The sequence below is a fragment of the Dreissena polymorpha genome, unplaced genomic scaffold, assembly GCF_020536995.1.
Source record: "Dreissena polymorpha isolate Duluth1 unplaced genomic scaffold, UMN_Dpol_1.0 chrUn010, whole genome shotgun sequence".
Classification (NCBI taxonomy): Eukaryota; Metazoa; Mollusca; class Bivalvia; order Myida; family Dreissenidae; genus Dreissena; species Dreissena polymorpha.
Genome location: NW_026273324.1, coordinates 196,265 through 214,675, shown reverse-complemented (window position 1 = coordinate 214,675; position 18,411 = coordinate 196,265).

The following is an 18,411-nucleotide window of genomic DNA, read 5'->3' as shown; positions in this document are numbered from 1 at the left end:
TACCAGGGGCATACAAATGAGTGCAAATCTCTGACAGGGCCCCACCCAAACCCCCATAACTTTTGACCCACGGGTCAGATCAAAATTTCAAATAGTGCAGGGTTGCACATATGCTCATAGCTACCATGTGTGTAAGTTTTAAGGTTCAAGTGCTTTTTGAAAAGCGTGGGGATATTGTGGTTATCTCCTCCGTCCGTCCGTAATAACACAATTAACACAATCATTTTCAAGCAATTTTGTGTTAGAAATAACACTACCCTCCAGCAATCTTACATGGTGTTTCAAACACAGTTAACTTTCCTTCTCAAGCACAAATAACTTTCCTATTCAACCGCAAATAATTTTCCTATTCAAACGCAAATAATGTTCCTATTCAAACACAAATAACTGTCCTATTCAAACGCAAATAATTTTCCTATTCAAGCGCAAATAATTTTCCTATTCAAACGCAAATAACTTTAAAAATACTTTTCTAGGCAGTAATTTCAGTATTTGTTTGAACCCTGATAATAAGATAAAAGATGTAGCCATGCCAGATCTGAGAGGTTCCTGTGTCTTTACCTATTTCAGCAGTGATCTGGGAATACAGGACCTTACTCATTTGTGAAAATAGTCATCCCAGATTCGCCAATCTGCACAGGCTTATCAGGAACGACATTTTCAGCCTTGACAACATTTCTGTTTAGAAGAGACTGCCTTCGGACAACAATTCCATAAAAATAGAAAATGGCATTCATGATTAGCCTGTGCATGATTAGCCTGTGCAGACTTCGGTCCCGCCCAAATATGGTTTTCCAAAGAACCGTATATCCCGTAACCCTGTAACTATTAATATCAACTTATCTTAAGGCATACACACTCGTCCATGCAGCGAACATAAAATACGAAAATTAATGTTCTATTTACGTTAGTGACGAGGAATATCAATGTATATTCAAATTACAGATTATGGCAATGATATATTCATTTTCTTCACACATGATTACTGTGCTCAACCAAACATGTTATAAAACAAATACGTGTGTGATATTACTGTCGGTACTTTGACTTTACTCCGGCTATGTATTGGATGACTGTTGACGTTTTTCTACGCGTTGTTTTAATACATATTGACTTTCTAGTGCAATGTAGACAAGCTTAATGATATTGTGTTTTCTCCGGGTCGCATAGAGTTCCAGTTCGTAATAATCTACTGAAAATATTAATTTAATTCCATATCGGAGGGAACAGACAGTGACTGACGCTTCCATAATTAAATTCAAATAATCTTATATTACACAATTATCTGGTTTATTGTGATCGATGAATAATGCCAATATTTTTACCTTCCGCTCGAAGAATGTCAGGTCTAGAAATATTCAATATTTGACACAGAACTGGGATTGTCATTCTTAAAATCACCATGTGTATATTCAAACAGGATTTAAATCGGTCCGAACACGTGAAATATATTAGGAAATATATGTGTGTCGTATGCAATATTGTTTTTTGAACAACACAAACCGTTGCATAGAACACATTTTGCATCAACATTTACCGCTATTGTTCGGTATATGATGTAAACAAACATTACTGAAAAACACGCGGATTAATTTTTTGGAAAGCGTATGAAAATGCTGGATCATTATTAAAGGATGTGTTAATATCATCATAGTATCACTATTATCATAGTACGTTTTGCTTGAGACTGAATAGTGTAACGACACAAGTTGGTGGGTATCGAATTATATTTAAATGATGCCAGGTCAGTATTCAGCAGATGTAAACATCATGGATATATTTCATTTAAGAAAACAATGCATCATATTTTTAATTCAAGCGGGCAACCTATCAAGATTTATATTTAAAAAAAAATAATTAATAATAATCAGGGTGTTTATTATTGAGAATGGTAAATAAAAAGAGACCATATAAAAAGTCAAAGCATGTGCGAAACGTTGATCAGGGGCGGTATTCTGAAACTTTCTTAGATATTTTGAATAGAATTTTCTTATTCTTAATTTTTTCACTAAAAAAGTTTTCTTTCTAAGATTTTCATCTTAGAATTTGTCTAAGACCAATCTCAGAGAAAAAACGTTTTAAGAAAATAAAACTATTTTCGTTCGTAAAACATGTGTATTATCGACAGAAAAAGCGCTTTTTTGCAGTTGTGCGCATGCGCGTTTACTACTGCGAAGCAAAACAATATGTCAACTTCGATTTACAAAGTGTGTCATTCAAATACGTGATTGTAATGTGTTTTAAGGCTTCAAATACATTTATTTAATTTAATTTAGGACGTAATTCCATTTTCATTGCATTGAAGCCGATAATAATGAAATCGCTTATACGTTCAGAGTAGAGTAACAGTTAAAATGTGCATCGAATTTCGCGCGAATGTGGAACGATTGTTACAATGTTACGTGTCTAAACAATCTTCAATCGTGAAAAGAACACGGATGGTTGCATAATGGTATGTTTGGAATAATGTGCTTCTATATTTATTTCATGATAATGTCATTTTGTAACCATTCACATTCGTCAAGAATTGCAATTCCCGTTTCTAAAAATAGAAAATTTCACACGGAATGTAAACATTCGACAAGTTGACAAGTACAGTGGGTCAAATAAGGAGAGGGAACAGATATTTTCGCTAGACGACTGCATAATCTCATGCAATTTAATGGGGGAAAACTGTGGTGTTGCGTTTTTGCATGGATCGAGTATAACAGATCCGATGAGACACAGATTCACTGAAGGTAATCAAATTAAAGTGAATGTTGTTTTGTGTCTAGAAGATTTAGCAATTTCACCATTAAACATACAGTTGTTTCTGTACATTGTTTGACAATAAACCGTTATTCGTAAAAGATAAATATTCCACGTGCCATTAATCATCACTGTGTAAAATATTTCGTCCTGGCTAAAAGAAGTTTCAATAATCAAACTCCCAGCTATTGAGCTGTATATTTACTCATAAAAGCTATTGACCTTATCGCAACATCCGGGCACTTGCGTCAGTTAGAGTTACATGCCCCTTAACGACGGTGAAAACAAAAGCGCTGTCGCCATTTTATTTGCATTAAAATATTTAACACTGCTCGCAATGTCCCGTAATCGTTCATAGTTCATAGACGACACATAGTTACTAACAAAGTTCATAACTCTTAAATTACCGGTATGTAGCCTATCATTCGATATCTCGTCATGCGCGAATTGCCAAGATGACGAGTTTTGCATTAACTCCCATTTTCTCGTGCCGCACATGGGACAAGTCGGTCCCTCTCTATTTATGTTAATTTCTCTGCATAATACAGGATAAAATATTCAACAACACCATGTATCAGTTTCTAGTCCAATTTAATGTCTAACATACTTAATATTTTCGGTTATACAAATACAGTCTGATAGCTACATGATCGTATCTTTCTCGATCCGTACACCTCCAAGTCTAAACGCTAACTGTTTTGTTTCCCTCTAACATCTGGCCCGTGAAACTCAGTTATGAATCCCATTGGTCAGTGTTCTATGTGTCTTTATTTCTAATTGGCTGAATTACAATCTGGAGAAGTCACTATTCAAGTATGCACACGTTAATGAGCGTTGTGGTACAAATAATAAATAATGCAAATAGAGCCTAAGGCTTGTGTCAACCGCATTGTAACCCCTTTGTTGTTAATGCATACTCGCTACTGATATACTTGTCAATATTTCGTACATAAAGAAAACCCAAATATTTCACCCAATTTCTCATCATTATTTGACACAACTTATCCTCTCAATTTGATTTTTATGTATTTTAGGATACAGAAAAATCTTTTAGAATGTAAGCATGGAAGTAAACGAAAACATATTAATACATACGATGTAGAAAATCAAACACGCAAACATGAAAACATCAGTGACTAAAACATATATATGATGAAAATCTGCATATTATTAATGAAATTTTTATCGAATGTTTCTGCTGAAATAATAAAACGTCGGAATATTTAAATAGTCAATGTCAATCACAATGAAGTGGAATGTGTCACTGGTTTGGGAAATCCAATACGAATAGTGTCCATTTTTGACATCTTTGCTGGAGGCGATGTGGCGTCTAGGTGAAGAGATGAGACGTCCGGTATGTGACATCTGGTTGTAGATGGTAACATGCAGTCGATTGAAACGACGGCTTCCGAATGAAGACGATGATGGTCGGTCGGAGAAGCTGTTGGTCCTCGGCTGTTGCACGATTTAGAATACTTCAAACGTTTATTATATATAGTTCTGGAGAATGTCTGCATTCATGACTGTAGTATTATAATTAGTGTTTATGTACATGTAATAAAGGTAACACACATATATATATATATAAGTTCATAGACGATAAAATGTTCACCTAATATATGTACAAAGTACGCGCGATTTTTCATCATCAAGTCCATTCATATCATCGTATCTTTAAAAATCATTTTCGACGACGCGTGAAATGTCCATTTACAGTCCACTCTTTGTATGGTACTGATGCTGGTTCACAATTTGGATCCATGTCGACAATGTTGGATCCTAATTGAAGTCGTCTGTTACGTCATCTGATTCTCGACGGATACATCGTCGTCGAAGATATCGGTATGTCGATGACATATTCTTCTTCTTTGTCGGGGTGTTAAGATCTGATCACGATCTCAAATGCGTTATGAACGCATGTTGCTGCAGGCAAACCACGCCAACGATGTCAGGAGCGCTGCTTTTCTCCTTAACTTGTATCGCATTGGCAAATCTTATAGGGTCAATTACATGAAATGATAAACGGGCCTTTTATTTACATATTAATGGAATTTGCTATATAAGCATTCAGATTACTATTCACACCTATGATAAAATATACCCAAATAAAATTAATGTGCTAAAGGAACGCGATTCTCATGACGCAAATTTATGATGTGTTATTTAAACTATACGCGTTTGTCTATTCAATGAAATGCATTGTGCTTTATTATGTTTTATTTACTTTGAGAACAAAAATTTCCAAACAAAATCCCTTGTCTTAATGTAGTTATTCTTATAAAGAAACGAAAAAGAATAAACTACATATTCGATCAGTATCAAATTGTTAATGAATCATAGCAATATAGTTGTATTTTTTACATTGTACTAATAAAAGGTCCACTACTTTGCTTTCAAGGATATTTACAAACTGTATTAAAATGTTATTTATGCCTAAAATGGTGTTTACCTGAGCGCTGTAGGGCATAAGTTATCGTTGGTTAATGTCGTTGTCAAGTGCGTTGTCATAAGCTTGTCACGTAATCGAACGTACTTAGTGAGTCCGCCTATTTTGAGGGTTATTTATACCAATTTCGTTACGTACTCGTCTAATTCGTGACCCACGCCTGTCATCAAGTAATGGGCGTCAAACGTGTGTATCTTGTCGTTGATAGACAGATGACAGACCATCCCTACGGATTGTACGCCTTCTGTATTCGCGGGTCTCCATTTAATTTGACAAGCTAATTTGTATTCACGCCTGGAAAACGTATCGGAATGTCGCTCTTTCTCACTTAATGTACCTACTTATTGTTTATGTGCATTTTGCGAGTCACGATTCTTATATTTTCTGTTTGTTACATATTACTGAAATATATCTATTATATCACCCGTAGACTTAAATATGACATTTTCATTTCATTCTAAACCCGTAAATCAATGCTAATGACGATACATTATCAAAATCGGACGATACCGTCCTCTATAATCCTGTTTTTACATATATACTACATATACATTCAAAACATATTTCTCTATATACAAAATTTTTGGAGTCTTTAAGTCTCGACATCTATCTCGCTTTATTTTGTAGTCCATTCATTTACATGTGTTCAGCCATTGTCTGAAGGCACGTGAAAATTGCTTTCTTCATTGCGTTATTTGAACGTGAAGTCTTTTTTGTCAATTTTCGTTTTTTGTGTTTTAACGCTACCGCGTCAATTTGCATCTGATCGTCTGAAGAATCATTTTCAAACCTACGTACAGGTGAGTTTTGTAAATTACCGTTATTGTAATGCATCGTATCTGATTCACTGGAGCTTGACTGTATATCCGTGAATTGTTTGTTTCTCAAATGTTTTTGCAGTTCCGCAAGTGGAATATTTTCCTCGTCGTCCGTATTATCTCTAATCTGTCGGGTCTGTTGCGTAATTACAGGTAACCCATGTACTGAGTTATTTGAATCGCTATCAGAAGATAATGTGTCGTCCGCAAAGGCTAAATGTGCTTTTCTAATCGGGCGCGTTAACGGTTGATTTATCACTGGCCATTCATCGATATTTGCGTGCCTTATTTGATCAGCGTGAATTTTAATAGTTGAGTTGTCTAACTGATTCTTTATTACGTATGTTAACGGCGACTTTTGTTCGATTATACGATAATATGGCCTCCATTTACTGTCTAATTTATTTGTACGTTGAAAGTTTTTGTAGTAAACGGGGTCATTGATTTCGAATTTAATATCTTTCGTATTTTTATTCGCATAATCAGCTTGTCTACGTTTCGATTTTTGAATTTGGGCACATACCTTTTTAAATGATTTGTGTTGTTCTTCTAATATTATTTTATGATAATCTTCACCGTGATATTTACGTCTAGGCTTTAACAAGTTGTCTATTGGAAGAATAGGGTCTCTATTAAAAAGTTAGAAGAACGGTGTGTATTTCGAAGTCTCGGATGTACAAAATCTCATTGCCGCTAAAGACATGTTTAAATGTACGTCCCATTGTTGTACATTTTCTTGAACCCGTTTTGATAGTATATTGTTCATAGTCCCATGTGAACGCTCGTTCATGCCATTAGACGCGGGATGATATATTGTCGTCTTTACGTGGTCAATGTTCATTGATTTTAATGTTTCAGTGAAAGCTGTGCTTGTGAATTCTTTTCCGTTATCAGTTATAATTCTTATAGGACAACTATGACGGCAATAAATCTCGTTCATTAACAGGTGTATTACGCTATCAGAAGATTTATCCGGCGACGGAAATGCCTCTATATATCCTGAAAATTGATCCACGAAACATATTATATATCTATTTCCGGAAAGCGTTGTTGGGTATGGACCGCATATATCAATGGAAACAACTGAAAAAGGAAATGGTGGTATTGCGGTTTCTGATGATACGGGAGCTTTAATTGCTTTCAAGTTTCTAGTTTGACAGACAATGCATTTCGACACGTAATCATGCAATTCTTTGAACATTTTAGGCCAGTAATATTTCTCTTTTAGTGTCTGGAAAAGCCTTTGAGACCCAGGATGTCCGTTTTCATCATGGTATTGCTTGACAACTGAACCAGTTAGGTGTTTAGGTACAAACAGCCTGAGAGTAGGTTCCTCATCTACGTTTGATATGTAGTACAGTATGCCATCAACCGTTAAATATCTATCATCTTCACTCTTGTTCTGTTTCCCTAATCTTAATCTCGCTTTAATCTCAGATATTTGAGGGTCTTTTTCTTGTTCTATTTGCATATTAAGCCCTGATATATTATTGTTTGACGCTGTGTCGTCGACTATCGCTGAAGTTTGTGTTAATTCTAAATTATTTCTTGCGAAGAGAGTTCTGTGTTTTAAGAGTATCGGTAGAATATTTTCTTTTTGATTTTCATCTACACGCAAATCTGATAAGATTTCATCTTTAGATAAACCTGATTTCGGCTGATTATTTTTAATAACTTCTTGTACTGAGCATATTTCATTATCATTTACCGATTGTATTCGCCCTATGGCACAGTGTCGTCTAAGCCTTATTGTTTTGTGCGTATTGTTTATAATTAAAATGGGAAATTGTCTATCACGCGTTGTCTTGACGACTGAATTAACAATTGTTAAACCGGGTTCATTATCAAAGAAAGAATTGCTTATTCCATTGAATTCATAATTCGTATTTGAACGTATGCAGTTTCTTTTAGCTTGAGCAAAGAGTCTATAGGCAGTTTGTGGTTTTAACACAGTATGTCTAGTTAATCTCGCTATCGTTGAAAGATGTACATCTTCTTCTAGAGGTACATAACAGTTATCAATCCTCAAACATCCTAAATCAAAGTATAAACGGACACCATTATTTTGTAAAAAGTCTCTTCCTAAAATAACATTTCTATTTATGTTACTTACTACAAAAAACATGTGCTCTTTATATATGCTCCCTATTTTGAATCTCAATTTTACACTTCCGTGGACATATAATGAATTTCCATTTACCGACTTTAGATTTACTTTTTTTATTATCAGTGCTGGTTTGTGTTTTAACATATCATAAGTACGTTTACTCACGATGCTGACTTCAGCGCCCGAGTCTATCAAGCTCCTAAATTGATAACCACCTGTTGAAATAACACAAGAATTTGGACTACCACACAAAGCGATATTATATGTCTCGACTTTTTCATTCTTACCATAGACCCCTTTTTGGTAAGAATTTCCTAGTTTTTTCGATTAATGTACGTTTTTCTTCGAGTACATTCTCTACTAAAGTGTCCTAATTTACCACAATTCCAACAATCAATTTTATCTTTCCAATTTTTGTCATATTCGTTCTTGCGCCTGTTATCGTTTTGATTTATCGTATGACCGTTCCGCCCTACCGTATATGCACTTTATCTCGCGTTGCCTACGACGACAGATTTCAATAGAATGACCGTGTTTCTTGCAATATGTGCAAACAATAGATGACCTAATATAATCGATATCTGTCTGAATATTATCGGTCGTAATGTTATAAAGTCCATTTATTTGTGATCGTAACTCAAACCTAGCTCTGACACTTTGCTCATGTATAGCGCTTTTTAAAGCATTTGATAACGTTGCATGATTTTCGCGCATTAATTTAAGTCTCAAATAGTCGTGCGATAATCCGTCGATAAATATTTCTACTAATTGTTTTTCTTTATAGTCTAAATTTCCTTCCATATTTTCGTATGCATCAGTCGCAAGAGATAAAAGTCGCTCAGCGTATATTTGAACATTTTCGTGTACTTTGTTTAGTCGTCTTTAATAATGAGAAAGCGTATTGTGGGTCTTGAATTTCTGCAAATCTTAATTAAAGCTGTTCCTTTAAATCTGTCCACGTCCCTGTCGGATCATCAGTCAAAAAACGATGTATGTAATCACTAACAAGCCCTTTACTAGATTGGTAAGCAACAAATTTTAATTTATTCTCATCTAAATTGGTAAGTGTTCCATATTTTTCTACATTTTTAATCCAATTTTTAAATTCTTTTGAATTTCCATCAAATGATTGTACAACCTGTGAAATAGTCTGAGTGCTTATGGCCGTTTTAACATCTTTAATTTGTTCATTCAAATTTTGAAATAACTCAGGGATTATTTGATTTGCCATTTTGATACAAGCTTTAGGAAATAAAACAGTCACTCACCGGAAGTTGCAGAATGTGTGCGGTCTGATGTCGTTGTTCCCGGCTCACGGTTGTTGTTACTGGTTACAGAAGTTGCCGAAACGGAGTTTCTTCGCGTTGTTTTTCATGGCTTCGTAATCGTAAGTGGTAGTATTTCTTTGTTCGAATTCTTGGTTCACGAGCACCATTTAACGTCCTGTGTCCCGTAATCGTTCATAGTTCATAGACGACACATAGTTACTAACAATGTTCATTACTCTTAAATTACCGGTATGTAGCCTATCATTCGATATCTCGTCATGCGCGAATTGCCAAGATGACGAGTTTTGCATTAACTCCCATTTTCTCGTGCCGCACATGGGACAAGTCGGTCCCTCTCTATTTATGTTAATTTCTCTGCATAATACAGGATAAAATATTCAACAACACCATGTATCAGTTTCTAGTCCAATTTAATGTCTAACATACTTAATATTTTCGGTTATACAAATACAGTCTGATAGCTACATGATCGTATCTTTCTCGATCCGTACACCTCCAAGTCTAAACGCTAACTGTCTTGTTTCCCTCTAACATCTGGCCCGTGAAACTCAGTTATGAATCCCATTGGTCAGTGTTCTATGTGTCTTTATTTCTAATTGGCTGAATTACAATCTGGAGAAGTCACTATTCAAGTATGCACACGTTAATGAGCGTTGTGGTACAAATAATAAATAATGCAAATAGAGCCTAAGGCTTGTGTCAACCGCATTGTAACCCCTTTGTTGTTAATGCATACTCGCTACTGATATACTTGTCAATATTTCGTACATAAAGAAAACCCAAATATTTCACCCAATTTCTCATCATTATTTGACAGCAATTTTCTTAAGTTAAGGCACATCTTCGCGACCATTTGTTAGAATAAAAATACCCAGAAATAGAAATTCTTTAATTATAAAGTTCATTTAATGAACGAACACAAATAAGGATGAAAACAAACAACCAATACATTTTAAATATATGCAACATATAGTAGCTGATTTGAACCTCTATATTTGTTACCTTATTACCTTGTTACGTATTAAATAAATTATCATGATCAATGTTATTGTTTTTATTTAATTCACACCAATTTCGACACTTTTTGTTTCCGCATGTTAGGTATTTGAATGCCCCTTTCTTCATCACAAACCAATTATCTCGTTATGATCGGATACTGTCCAGACAAAGAAAACACGGTGTCATAAAGCCAGCTGGGGACCTATACTTGGGGCTCTGCATAAATCACATGTGGTCATTAAACACAATTTATGATACCTCTATGTCATCTCTTGTCATACTGAGCAGTCATTTTAGCCAAATTTTAAATGCCGAAATAATTGAATATACAGTTGCTTTAAAAAACACGTTGACACCTTAAATAAACATTTAATTAAATTAAATGCAATATTTTTCATTTGATTGTTTGCATCAGTCTTAAAATCGTGTAAGCTTTTGTATTCTGGTGTTTAATTGCCCCTTTGTTTTGCATAATCCGATTATCTGGTTTTGATCAAATATTGTCCAAACTTAACTGACAAAAAGGTGTCATAAACCACACTGGGTGGTCCAGACAGTGTCATTTAACACGATAGATGCCACCATGTCTCCTCTTTCTGGTAGTATTAAGCAGTCATTTGGATGAATAAGTAACGCCGATGTACTTTACAGTTGCTTAAATTAGATATGTGAAATATGGTCAAATATAAAGTCATGTCCAATTTAGATTATCAGAAATTTACACCGTAAAGATACTAGCCCGATTAATTTATTAAAGTATTTAATAATTATAAAATTAACGTAAAAAAACAAGTAACGTATTTAGCGTGTATCAGTTAATTAAAAAGACGTCATTCCGTATTAAGATTTAATGTAACGACAATAAACGGTCGACATCATAAAAAAGAAATTACGTTTGACAGCAACGGGGGTAAATAATGTTTGAAAAACAAATATTTATACAGATATATGTGTGTTAATTTTAATATTTGTCACTCGTACTCATTACAATGAACACAACTAAGGCTTTCAGGCATGTACCAGATGTCCCTACGTATTATACAGCTTCACATTAGCATGATAAATTCACATAGTAGAAATATAATTATAATGTTCGAAGATGAATGAACCCTGAAAAGAACGACAATACTCATTACATCAACATCTACAAGGATACTCCCATTATTACAGAATACCGAATTTACCCGGTGTCTCAGTGAGAAAGTTAATCATGAATGTCGCCGCACTCGATCATCGGCCACTTGGTCGGGTCATTTTTCCAACATCCAGCTTGCAATTTGTACTTACATTCATTTAGTCCAATTAGTTTTATTTTCTGATCATATCGGGCTTTCGAAGTGCAATCTAACCCTTCATAATAGTCAAAAGACATTTTAAACACCAATTACAGGACATTTAATTACTTATCGACTTACCAATAGGAATGCAATTGACGAAATATCAGCAGAGGTGCTCAATCAGCGTAGTAAATCGACCGTATCTAGGGCATTGTTTTCACCGTCGCTAAGGGACTGCCTCTTTTGTGACGTCATCGCGATAAGGTCAATTCATCAAGAACAAAGCTAAAAGATCTTTAAAAAAATGACCTTGTTAGAGTAATGGAAGGTATAGTTTGATTTGAAAAAGTGCTTGTTCCCATTCTCTCATTGAGTGTCTGTATAAACACAACTGTTAAAAATGCATGCAAATCTCATCATACATTTCTTTTTTAATTGTAATTATAATAATAAAAATCTATTGAAACCTTAACACCAATTTATTTGCATTATTTGCTACATTTGTTAGCTTAAATATACGCTTTATGAAACCTACTATTTTCATAGCAATACCGTCCCATACACAGTACATGGAAATGGTTGAAGGGCAAAGTGAATCAGCAAATTATGGCAGCCGGTATTAAAGACAACAAAAACAAAACAGATAAATACATAATATCATCATATGTTTGGTGTATATAAACACTCAATTCCCAAGCAGATATTTGTGCTTGCAAGCTACATGTCCACTCTCAAAACAATTGGAAATCCCCTCAGAATCCGGCTGTCATGGGTTGACCCTGGCCATCGCGCAACTAAGTCTATAAGTATGTCTTGACCATTGAATACCACCAAAAATTAAACAGATGTGGTAGTTTGTGTGTCTTGAATATCCTTTTTTTGCCATTGGAACTATGTGTGTCAATATCAAAAGCATATATTAAATAATCAGGGATGACACTTTCCGCTTAAAAAAGATTTTTAGTAAAAAGCGACTGCCTTTAAACGTTAATACCATTAAAGCGGAAAGTGTCATCCCTGATTAGCCTGTGCGGACTTCACAGGCTATTCTGGGAGGACACTTTATGCATATGCATCATGCCCAGTTTCATCAGAATGCGAATCATTTTGTGTAAGAAAAATACACAAATAATAATTTTAGAAACATATTGTAATAATAAAATGTCAATTAACATTAGCGTTTACATTTAGGGAAAAAAATGAACACATGATAGTGTGATACATTGGGTTGCTAATTACTTCATTTGTTACCGTATCAACGATGGTTTCGTCACTCAACAGTGTCGTATTTTATATAAGAGGGGAAGTGAATGTTTCGGAATACTATTAAATTGGTGGATGTCAAAATATATTTAATTATTTGTGTAACAACATTTAAATTGCGGGGGTAAACTTACGAAGATAGGTATTTATGTTACGTAATTAACATATAAGTTGCCTTTCACTCATTTAAAACGTAAACATAATTTAACAATGTTAAAATTTAACCTCCCTGTGATGGATCGACGTGAAATTCGAGATTTTTTTCATTGATCAACACAAAATCCCGATAAAAATTTTCTCTAAGAAAATTCTATAAGTTTAAGACAGGTGTTGAGGTTTCTAACTTTTTTAGTAAAATTCGGCATCTCTTAGACAATTCTAAAATATTAGACAGTTTCTTTGACAAAAACTAAGAAAATATTACAGTTATAGCAAAAAACTTAGAAAAAACGTGAATTCTTAGTTAATATTTTGTCTAAGAAAGTTTCAAAATACCGCCCAAGATAAGTTCTATTTATATGGTATCGTTTTTAAATCAGATCGTCCAAATGGGCCTAGCATCATTCTTCCTAACTGTTTTCTTATAGGTGAATAAAAACTCTTATTAAACTAATTCAATTTGGTATCAATAATTATGAAAAGGAACAAACACCTTTTTAAAATATTATCCTTATTTGGAATTATTGCTGATATTCTTAAAAGACCGCGATGAAAATAATGCATGGAATCAACCGGAAATGTTGTTATTTAAGGTAGCGCACCTCTAATGATTTCCCGCGATTTCTTCGAAGGTTGAAGAGCCTACTATTAGGTGCCGTAGCCTAGTGGTTAAGGCGATAGACTAGAAATCTTTTGGGATAATCCCGCGCAGGTTCGAATCCTGCCGACGACGTATACTTTTTTGCGACGCGTTTTATTTATTTTCTAACGTAATTTGATTTAATATGGCATATAAGCTATATTTATTGTTAAATATGTTGCAATTTTTATGCACATTCTTCAATTATTAAAATTAAAACAACGTTATGGCGAAATTGGGTGATTTACTGTTGAAAATACGAACCATGCATGTTGCATTTTTATTTTTATTTCAAAAAGTAAACGGTAAATCTGTCTAGTTCTTGGTATTTTTGCTGTATATAGTGTTTCTATAAAGACTAAGTTTAAAATATGACTTAAATGATACTATTTTGAATTTTATGACACTTTGTTTTTAACCGACCCAATTTTTACTTGGCTGAAATCATTTACATTTCATGGCGCTCTTCCATAGATAAAAATTTGTAAAACATAAATGTCTGTAAAAGAATACTTATTTCATCTTGTTTAAACTTTAAACACCTTTACAGCATCTGTACACACCAACTGCATGCCCATATCTGGAAATTTGAATAAATTATGGAACTTTTATATACCCCAGGGGTGAAAATAAACTGGACAAAAGCCGAGCGTGGGGGTGGTTTTGAAAAAATCGGTATATTTTTTTAAAAAGCATGGAAAGCCTACCTACAAATTTGCATGTAGTTCAGTGAAATGATGCTGATTAAGAAAATAATTAATTAGATTATATTTGGATATGTGCCCATTAGAGGTGCGCTACCTTAATAACAACTAGTGTAAGTATGATAAAGCCGTTATATGAATACTTAGTCAGGAGTAAGTTTCTGTTTAATCCGATCCACAATTATTCAACAAGGAACTAGTCGATGTTTGAATATCGAATTTAGAGTAAAATAAACATACAAATGGTATTGATGCGAATAAATAAAGAAACATTTATTTTAATGAATTTCACAATTTTAAGTTAATGGAACTGATTTTAAACCATTATCTTGTATTAATTTTAATTCTTGCATTTATATGAGTATTCTATCAAAGACGTCCATAACCATATTGTATTGTATAGGTCTACATTTTCTGCGCCGCGTTTCTTCATATAATTACATGCTGCCCTGGCACGTCTTCTTGGTTGTTATATAAGTATGTTGTCCTAACTTGCTCCAATGTCAACATCATAAAATAAATCAAATCAGTTTCTACCTATTAGTTGCTGTATTAAAACGAGGTTGTATCATTTAGGATACAAACATTTATATTATTGTTTTCTTTCCTGAATAACTAGGATACTGGTGCGGCCCATAGTTCCCATATTGCGGCAAATATGAGTTCCAATATCCGCCTTTGCCGGCAGCTTGTACTGGCAAATACGAGTTCCCGTATGGTATTCAGCTACTTAACGCCACGCCGCAGCATGACACGAGCAGCACAAGTGTGACAGTTGAGAACATCGTATTGCCTACATTGACAAGTACATGACAGTTTATTTATTGGTATTGTGGTATCCTAACGAATTTAGACTTAAGACCAGAGCTGTATTAGAGCATCACATTAAGCCAAGTCCAAGAGTTGCTGTGTGTACTTCACTTTTTAGATCTTGGCGATGCCAGCGCGTATCGAAAACGTGTATCGCTTATAGTAATTATTTTTATAGTTGTATACGATATTTCGCAACTTCCACAAGTATTCTACTAGATATAAGTAATGACAACATAATGAAACAGAAGAAACCACAAGGTTGTTATGAATACAATATAATAGTTCTAATATAATTATAGTATTTTACATTACTTTTATTTTCACATTTATTCATTCGGATGTTGTATATGGGATGTGTTGCCTGCGGAAAGGTTATCACATACAGACTGTTTGCGGATGAGTTTATGATGTCTACACGTTACACCATGATTTTGTTAGAAAAGCAGTGATGAAAAATGCCGTTTCAAAATGCATTAAATTACTTTATTGACCGAGATAATTAGTATATTGAATAATTATTCTGTGTTTAACACAAGTATAGGCTTGTTTCACTCATTTTCATGAACTTTATTAAAAGAGTGAGACAATAACATTACGACTTGTTAACCTCGATGATCTAAACAAAATTACTTTCGCATATGCATTTTTAAGTATTTCTGCAAGACCGTTACACATTTTAACGTATTTGTCTTTGTAAAAGGTACATATTGGATAAAAATGTGCTTGCTATTAGTTCGACATATAATGATCGAGTTCAAATAATGTCTCTACTGATTATAGTGTATACAAAAGAAGTTAAAACAGGCATCCGCCAATTTTGCTAGAGTTACTGATATTGTTCTGACAAATAATCTTTATTAGACAGGAGGTGTAAAATACATATGTATTGATAACCTCTTGTGCCAGTTAGATTTAAATAAGTAATCTAACAAGTCTCCATGACAATTAGTGTACTTAATTAATCATGCTCGCGGCCCAGTATTTGATAATAGACGATGCACCATATCTAAATTCCTGCGTGGGAATAATTGCATCCACAGTCGCAGATAATAGCCAATTATACGTAAAGATTTGATGATTCTACCTAAAAGTAATTGTTTGCCCCAAACTGATTAAACTAAATAATTTCGCTACAATGAAAACAATAAAAAGTTATTTAAAGAAAGAGTGGCCCATACCATTCAAATATTTCCTGTAATACTTTAAAGACAATACTATAAGTTGTGGCTGAGTTAGACGAGACACACGGTATCATATGCGACAAACTTTAGATGCACGAACATTGTACTATTTGACACGTAAGAACAATACAGTTCTGCCACAAATTATCTTTTCAGATCTGTTATCTTAAACACAATACAGCTTGTTTAATTAAGCACATATAATTGAACAGACCAAAAACAAAAGCTCGATCCGCCCATTAATTTTTTTGTACAAAACACTTATTCGTCTTCTTCGGCGATCGATTTTTTCCCAACTGAATCATGGCAAAGAACTGCATATGCTAATTTTATAAGGTAATTTGATTCATAACTGGCTAATATCAAACTCAATTAACGTGTCGATGCCAAACATTATCACTGACCGAAATATTGAAAGTGTAGCAGGAACTCTAAAATATAATGTTCTTTAATTGCAAAACTGTATCAGCAGTATGCTTTGCTTTAAATATTGTAAAAGTTGTGTTATCACATAATCAAAATATTGACAATGCTGGTATTTGTGTTGTTACTAAAATGAAACGTATAAAATACATTTCAATACATTTAAGACATTATTACTTTTATAAAATTGAATACTTACTTTGGTCGTTGCTCTGACAATCTGAGAACTCGATAATAAATCTAGAATGCATACATGTATATACCCGTTGGGAATTATATTTATGTTGTTTTTGTCAATAATTTATGTGCTAATTACCTCTGTAAATCTACGTCTAACATGTGCATTGAAATGCACCGTGAATATGTGTAACATATGAGGAAGTATCATAATCTCCAGCTTATTTTATGACAGTTATACACAGATTATCTACATGAGCGTTTCAGCTACTAGCACGAACTTTGTATGACGTAATTGCAGAAATGTCATATCATTCCCATGTTTTTGACCAGTATTGTCAAGTTAAAATGCAGTCAACTAGTAATCTACGAGCACAATAATTTAAACAGATGAATATTGAAAACAGTGAGACACCAAGGATGTATCTTGTGTAATACAAGCTTAACATACTTTCAGTTACTGCTAAAACAATGTTTTTATATAATTTATATACTTTTAGGTGACATTTAATCTATATCTGGAAGATTATTTATCAATGTTCATTATTGTTTTATATCATTTTAATGTTATTTTCTTCCAGCGACCTTAACTTTTTTTTGTTCATCAATTCATCATTTTGTGTTTTACTTTTAAGTCGTTTGCACCTGTTTCTTGTTTCCCAAACGTACTCCACTTTATCTCCTACATCTTTCAACGGTCAATCATCATATAACATGTTACAAATGCATCTATATTATCAGCGTTTCACTTTTATGCTTAGGTCTACAGTGCACCATACATTTTCATCCACTGAAATGTGTATATTTGTCAGACAACATGCAACTGTATATAAACCGAGGGAGAAGAACCATATACAAGCTTGTCTTTCGTTCCGGATCCAGATCGTTTATATACATATTATACAAGTTGTTAAAACTATAATGAAATACAATGCTTGTTCAATACAGACATGTTATAATGTATTCATGTTTCGAAATTTCAGTGTGAACTTAATTCATGACTACTCACGAGTTGTGTCAGAGAGTCAGATGTGTGTTAACGGTTACTCGTATAACGACAAAATGCGCACGAAATAAAATTTAAAACATAATTTGTTAAAACATTTTATATTTCGTGAACACAAATGCATATTCAGAGCAAATAAAGTTATGTATAAGTATACAACATACAAAAATGATAATGATTTTCTGGCAAAATTCTATATGGAAATGATTTTTTTAGATTTATTTCAATTATTGTTTTGGGGGGTAAAAGAACGATACAATACTGCATCTTATGTTTCGAATGCTTTTGTATGTATCACTGTGAAAGTATGCATGTGCACTTTGAGAGTATTTACCGCAAGTACAAATGATAAAAGTACACT